The sequence below is a fragment of the Papaver somniferum genome, chromosome 3 (assembly GCF_003573695.1).
Source record: "Papaver somniferum cultivar HN1 chromosome 3, ASM357369v1, whole genome shotgun sequence".
In the NCBI taxonomy this organism is placed as follows: Eukaryota; Viridiplantae; Streptophyta; class Magnoliopsida; order Ranunculales; family Papaveraceae; genus Papaver; species Papaver somniferum.
In genome coordinates this window covers 26,682,189-26,687,854 of record NC_039360.1, presented here as the reverse complement: position 1 = coordinate 26,687,854, position 5,666 = coordinate 26,682,189, and the positions used below count along the sequence as shown (strand labels likewise).

The window sequence follows — 5,666 nt, the reverse complement described above, 5'->3', positions numbered from 1 at the left end:
ATTTAGCTACTACTTTGTGTCTATCCTTAGTGGCTCTTCCAAGGAGAGAAATTGGAGTAGGTTTTGTGGGTATACCTCTTTTAAGCCCTCATGAGACTACAACTATTCCACTAGGGACACCTAGGGGTTTAAAGGCTTGTTATACATGCTAAGTGTAACCGTTTTCTCAACGACATGGAGTTGTTGTATTTAGGATCAGTTGTATTTGGTTTGATCGAGGACTAGAAAAATCTAAGTGTGGTGGAATTTGATAAGTGCATAATTCATATGATTTTAGTGTCCATTCCATACTTGCTTTAGCTATTATTCTTACATATTTCCGTATTATTATTTTGGTTTTCTCTTATTTGTCTCTATTAGTTGAATCATCCAAAAAAGAAGATACAAAGTGCTGAAAAGATCTAGGAAGAGAAGTATTCCAAGTATCCAAGTGCCCAAGTCCAAGAGAAGTTGAAGAAGTGCGACGAAAAGGAGCAAAATGCTCAAAATCAAGAGACGGGCCAAAGACCAAGCTTAACTCATTCAAAATAAGGATTTCGTATCACCATCTTGAATATAATTGAAAGATAAAAAGAATGCAAAAATAATGAGGTCATTCCGAGTTCGGCCGAAGAAGTTGTGGCCAAAACGAATTTTTATCGAATACCGAAGAAGGTGAAGTATGCATACAGGTATGCATACTTGAAGTCCGAAAATTCCGTCTGGATTTTGCAGTATGCGTATGGATATGCATACTTAAAGTCCTTGAGTACCTTACTAGAGAATCATCCGTGCCGTACCGGTATGGGCTATTTCACACCATTATATTCTAGGGTGCTTTGTTGTTGCACCACGTCCGGCTTCTTCTTTCTGTTATCCCCTTGTTTTGTATCGCCCATGTCAAACAGTTGTGTGTTTTGTTTAATGAAAATTTTTGTGTTTAATTTCTAGAAGGCGTAGTCATTGGTAGCGTGGGTGATAATGATAGAGTTTTTTGGTATTAAATTGATTTCATTTTTGTCTGAAATTGTTTTTATGGTAATTACATTATAATGGGAAACGAAATACCAACCTTTGCCCTACTATTAACCACTTACGGATAATTTTTCAATCAAAATTGAAAACCCAGATGAACCCAAATTCTAGAAAGTGTTGAAGTTGAGGAAAGTCGAAACCTTTTAAATAGAAAATGGATTAGAATCTGATTCAATATGTTTAAAAAATAGGGAACTGAAATCAGAAACATGAAAGGAGTAACTCAAATCCTAAATTTCACATTCATTTCTTGTGCTTTCGTTAACAATTAATTTCACTGACATTGTAATTACGACTATTTTTCAACCCATATATCCCCTAATTTTTTATTTACAATTTTCTAAATTGTAATTACGATTTTTTTCACGTTATTATCAACATACAAAATAAAATCTAGATTCTTACAAAGATATAAACCGTGCCTCCTCGAAATCACTATTGATAAATGGCCGAGTGTATGGATAGAATCCCGAGATTGCCAAATATTACACATTATGGCGGCAAGGATGTCTTATCAAGTGTAACTACTTTTACATGGACACGGCACAAACCATATATTAATGTCTAGATAACCTTAACATTGCAAAACTGGATGGAACAAATCGATACTTCATACTCTCCAAAACTATCACCCCTAGTATGTCAGCAACCATTAGTTAATAAAAGACCTGCACCTGCAGAATATCCATAATAACAGGGAAATTAAGTAATCTCCCTGCTAAAAAAATCATAGTTGATTCTGATAATGGATACCTAAAGAAAATTGACGTAAGAGAATTATTTTTATTAAGAATATAAACAAACTATGGACTTCCAGTTGTACCTGACTCGTTTTTCGATATGGTGACTCATGGAACTACACCACAAATATGATGTCTAATCAATATGTTGAATTCAAACTGTGCAATGTCGGTCAGTATTCTCGCGATTAGATTCAATTCATATGATTAGCTAGAAAAAAAAATCACTTAACGATGTAACTGCGTAAAAGTTTAGATGTGCTCAGATTCTCAGCAGTCAGCACCCATGGTTTGTAATTGTATCGATACAGTCGATTAACTATGGTCTTCCTGACTCGTTTTTCGCTATGGTGACTCATGAAATTGCACCGTGAATCTGATGTCTAATCAATATGTTGAATTCAAACTGCACAACGATTGTGAATGGATTCAGTTCATCAGATTAGAACATAAATCACTTAATAATGTAACTGCATCAAAGTTTAGATTTGCACAGAATCTCAGCACCCATGGTTTGTATAATACAGTCGATTAACAATGGCATATGAATCTTATTCTAGGATTTATTTTTCATTCAAAATTTTGATCACATATAAGATAAAGAGTTGAGGTGCAAGATAAGGATAAGAAGATGAACCTTTTTATTGCTTTCTCAATCATCACCAAGGAAACCTGTCCCTTTGAAGCTCTTCGCCCGTACTGTCCAGTCTCTTGATGAAAGCGTTATTGTAACAATCAATCATATAATGCAATTAATCCAAGAACAAAAAACACTAAAGATAAGATCTTTTCTGGAACACTGATGGTATACATCACCAACAACTTACTGGTGATTTACGATTAATCTTATAGGTTGTGGCAGTAACAGAGATGAAATTTGGATTCATGGGTTATGTACTTTCTTAAGACTTTAGTTGCAGAGCTGAAGTTTGGTTTCCCCGTGGAATCAATTGTTTAGATCAACAGTATATCTGAGCCCCTCATAAGGGTATTTTAACATTAATCTTAAAATAGAATCGATGAAGCAAACTGTATGAAAACAGTTTGTATGAATAATCATATCCACACTGCTAACTTCTTTGGTGGACATAAAGTCCAATTCTTCCCAAGTAAAAGAGAGAAGCCTAGGCTGGTCCCTGCATGGAATAAAAAAATTAACAAAACTGACAAAATAAAATAAAATGAGTAGAATGTCTCGTAATTATTTTTCATTTGTCTTATCGATAAATTGACGCATTTTTCCCGTTTGACGCATGCACACATTGATTTAATCTACCATTGATAAGTCATGTATAATGATCCATTCTCATATATATAGCTAGCAGGTTATCATTTATAAACGATAGATTCTTTTTAATTACTTACCGACAACAATCTTGTCTGATATTATATCTGAGTTCAGAATGATATCCCTGTTTGCACGAACAATTGAATCTTCCTTCCATATTCATGCAAATACATCTGGTCTTTCAATATTACGGTTATGTACACTCGTATTGCATTCATCAATATCTGTCCCGCAACAGAATTGGAAAATTTTAGTATACATATCGTAATGGAACCCCCAGTTGAAATTTCAGAACTTATCCAATCATCGCTGGCAATAGTAATCAGTAAATATTACCTTGGCTTGAAATTCACTCTATTTTATGTTGTTCGAACTTTGAAGTGAACTATTTTTGGGGTTTTTTAATTCCTCGGATGTAGATCTACAAATACAAAATGATGAATGAAGAATATATAAATTGTATCATTTATTATTTGTGAAATAATATAGATGCAGATTTCTTGAGATAAAAGAACCAAAGAAACACCAAAATAACAATAATAGAAAACTCAAAGAGGTAAGAAACTAACCTCTAATTGATATCTGGTTGCTTTCACCCTCAAACTTAAGTTCACTTTGTTAAATTTGTTCTTTGAGTTTGATCTAGAAAGAAACTCAAACTCTAATTCTTGCTTTCTAAACTGAACCTTGTGAACGCAAATAAGAAAAATATATAAATTTTTGTTAAATTGAACTACATGAAAAAGATGTATTAACCAAGTTTAAAACGTCGGTGTTTTATAGCAATCCAAATTTCAACATACTTAGAAAAGGAACTTTCAAATATAATTTGGTACTGTATTTCCTTGGGATCCCAAAATCTAAGGCATTTTATTATTTGACTACAAACCAATCTTTCAGACAAAAATCTAATGCAACCAAGAAGGAGATGCCACATTAATAATTTAATCCAAATGGAGAGATAACATGACCATAAACAAATCTATTGTTAGTATTCCAGAAATCATGATCTCAGTGCAAATGTCCGAGTATTGCACTGAGACCACTATTGATAAATGTCCTGGTATATGGATAGAAACCCGAGATTGGCACATATTACACGTTATGGCGACAAGGATGTCCTAGCAAGTGTAACTATTTTTACATGGACGCGGCACAACTCATATTTTAATAGATAATCTTACCATTGCATCGATGAAAATGGATGGAACAAATCAATACTTCATATTCTCCGAAACTATCACCCCTAGTATGTCAGCAACCATTAGTTAATAAAAGACCTGCACCTGCAGAAACATTTTTAACAATAAGTTTTATGGAATAATCCCAATGATAAAAGAAAGGGATTCTAGCAAGCAAACTGAATGATACCAAAAATAAAACTTTGTCATTTTGAAGTGAATATATTTTTATATCTCTCTCTCCAAAGATGTTTGAACCGTACATTGAAGAAGGGGATACAACATACAACTAAAAGACATATTACCTTTCTCTAATTGACAAATGCCCTTTTTCTTTTGATGGAATTTGTAGTCTCTCCAAAGATGTTTGAACCGTACAGTGAAGAAGGGGATACAACATACACCTTGTGGCAGTAGCAGAGCTGAGTTACGAACTTTCTTTTAGCTTTAATTGTTGGATTCATGAATTTAGTATTGGCAGTAGCAGAGCTAAAATTTGGTCACCCTGTGGAATCAATTGTTTAGATCAACAATGTATTTGAGCCCCTCTTGGAGGTATTTTAACACTAAAATTAAAACATAATCGACTAACCAAAGCAACCTAAAATAATCAACAGGAGGTGAGCAAACTGAATCAACAAACCAAAACACAACAAGAAGGGGGGAAATTTCCATCAAACCCAGTTAATCAAACACTATTAGATTAAGCCAACAAAAATTTAAGGATTACTGAAGCAAACACTATCAGATTAAGCTGATTATAAAAAGAAGAAAAAGAATCGAATGATAAAATTAAAACTCTCACATCAACATTAGGTTTACAACTCAGTAGCAAAAAATCGAATCATGCAAAGCAGAAATTCTCAAATTATTTTGGGGGAGAGGCTGAATATGTAGAGAGGAAGAACTTACGTGCTGGAGTTGAATTGATGCTCCATCCGAAGTCCGAACAGGATAAGATAATTTGTAGGGAAAAATAAATTGAATTGAAAGCTACCGTTTTTTTTAGGGTTTAATTGCGATGAATATGAGAAGGCCATGGACTACAATTTCCCCCCCTAAAATCTCCTTCGAGAAAATTTGAAATTGAAGAGCTGTCACCGTTACAGATTGGAAGAGCACAGGGAGGGGAAAGAGAAAATAAAGACGTGCACGAAGAGTGTTTATGACGCTCACGTGGGAGATGAAGGTGGACGACCGTTTGATCAAATCTAGAAAACTACATTGCGAGAGGATGAAGGATCACAGCCTCTAGTTGATCCCGACGGATGTATCCTCACCGATGGGGACACACCAGACACTACTGTTGTATAAGCATTGATTTTTAGGTTACGAACACCTAAGGGAACGTTTGGAGTCGATATTTCGTGTTTTCGGATCGGGTTCTTGAACCGAACTAAATACGTGAAGACCAAGCAATGTAAACCTATAAAAAGGTATCAG

General features: G+C 34.4%; 2 long non-coding RNA genes across 2 annotated transcripts; both read right to left on the bottom strand.

Moving 5' to 3' along the window:
* Nucleotides 1-1,550: 1,550 nt before the first annotated feature.
* Nucleotides 1,551-2,575, bottom strand: LOC113361059. The gene is made up of 3 exons (XR_003364925.1): nucleotides 2,392-2,575; nucleotides 1,838-2,160; nucleotides 1,551-1,688 (listed from the first exon to the last, which is right to left on the bottom strand). It is a non-coding gene; the product is annotated as an uncharacterized LOC113361059 (long non-coding RNA).
* A 41-nt stretch (nucleotides 2,576-2,616) lies between these two features.
* LOC113361058 lies at nucleotides 2,617-3,718 on the bottom strand. Its single transcript, XR_003364924.1, has 4 exons — nucleotides 3,612-3,718; nucleotides 3,379-3,463; nucleotides 3,120-3,266; nucleotides 2,617-2,890 (listed from the first exon to the last, which is right to left on the bottom strand). It is a non-coding gene; the product is annotated as an uncharacterized LOC113361058 (long non-coding RNA).
* Nucleotides 3,719-5,666: the final 1,948 nt, after the last annotated feature.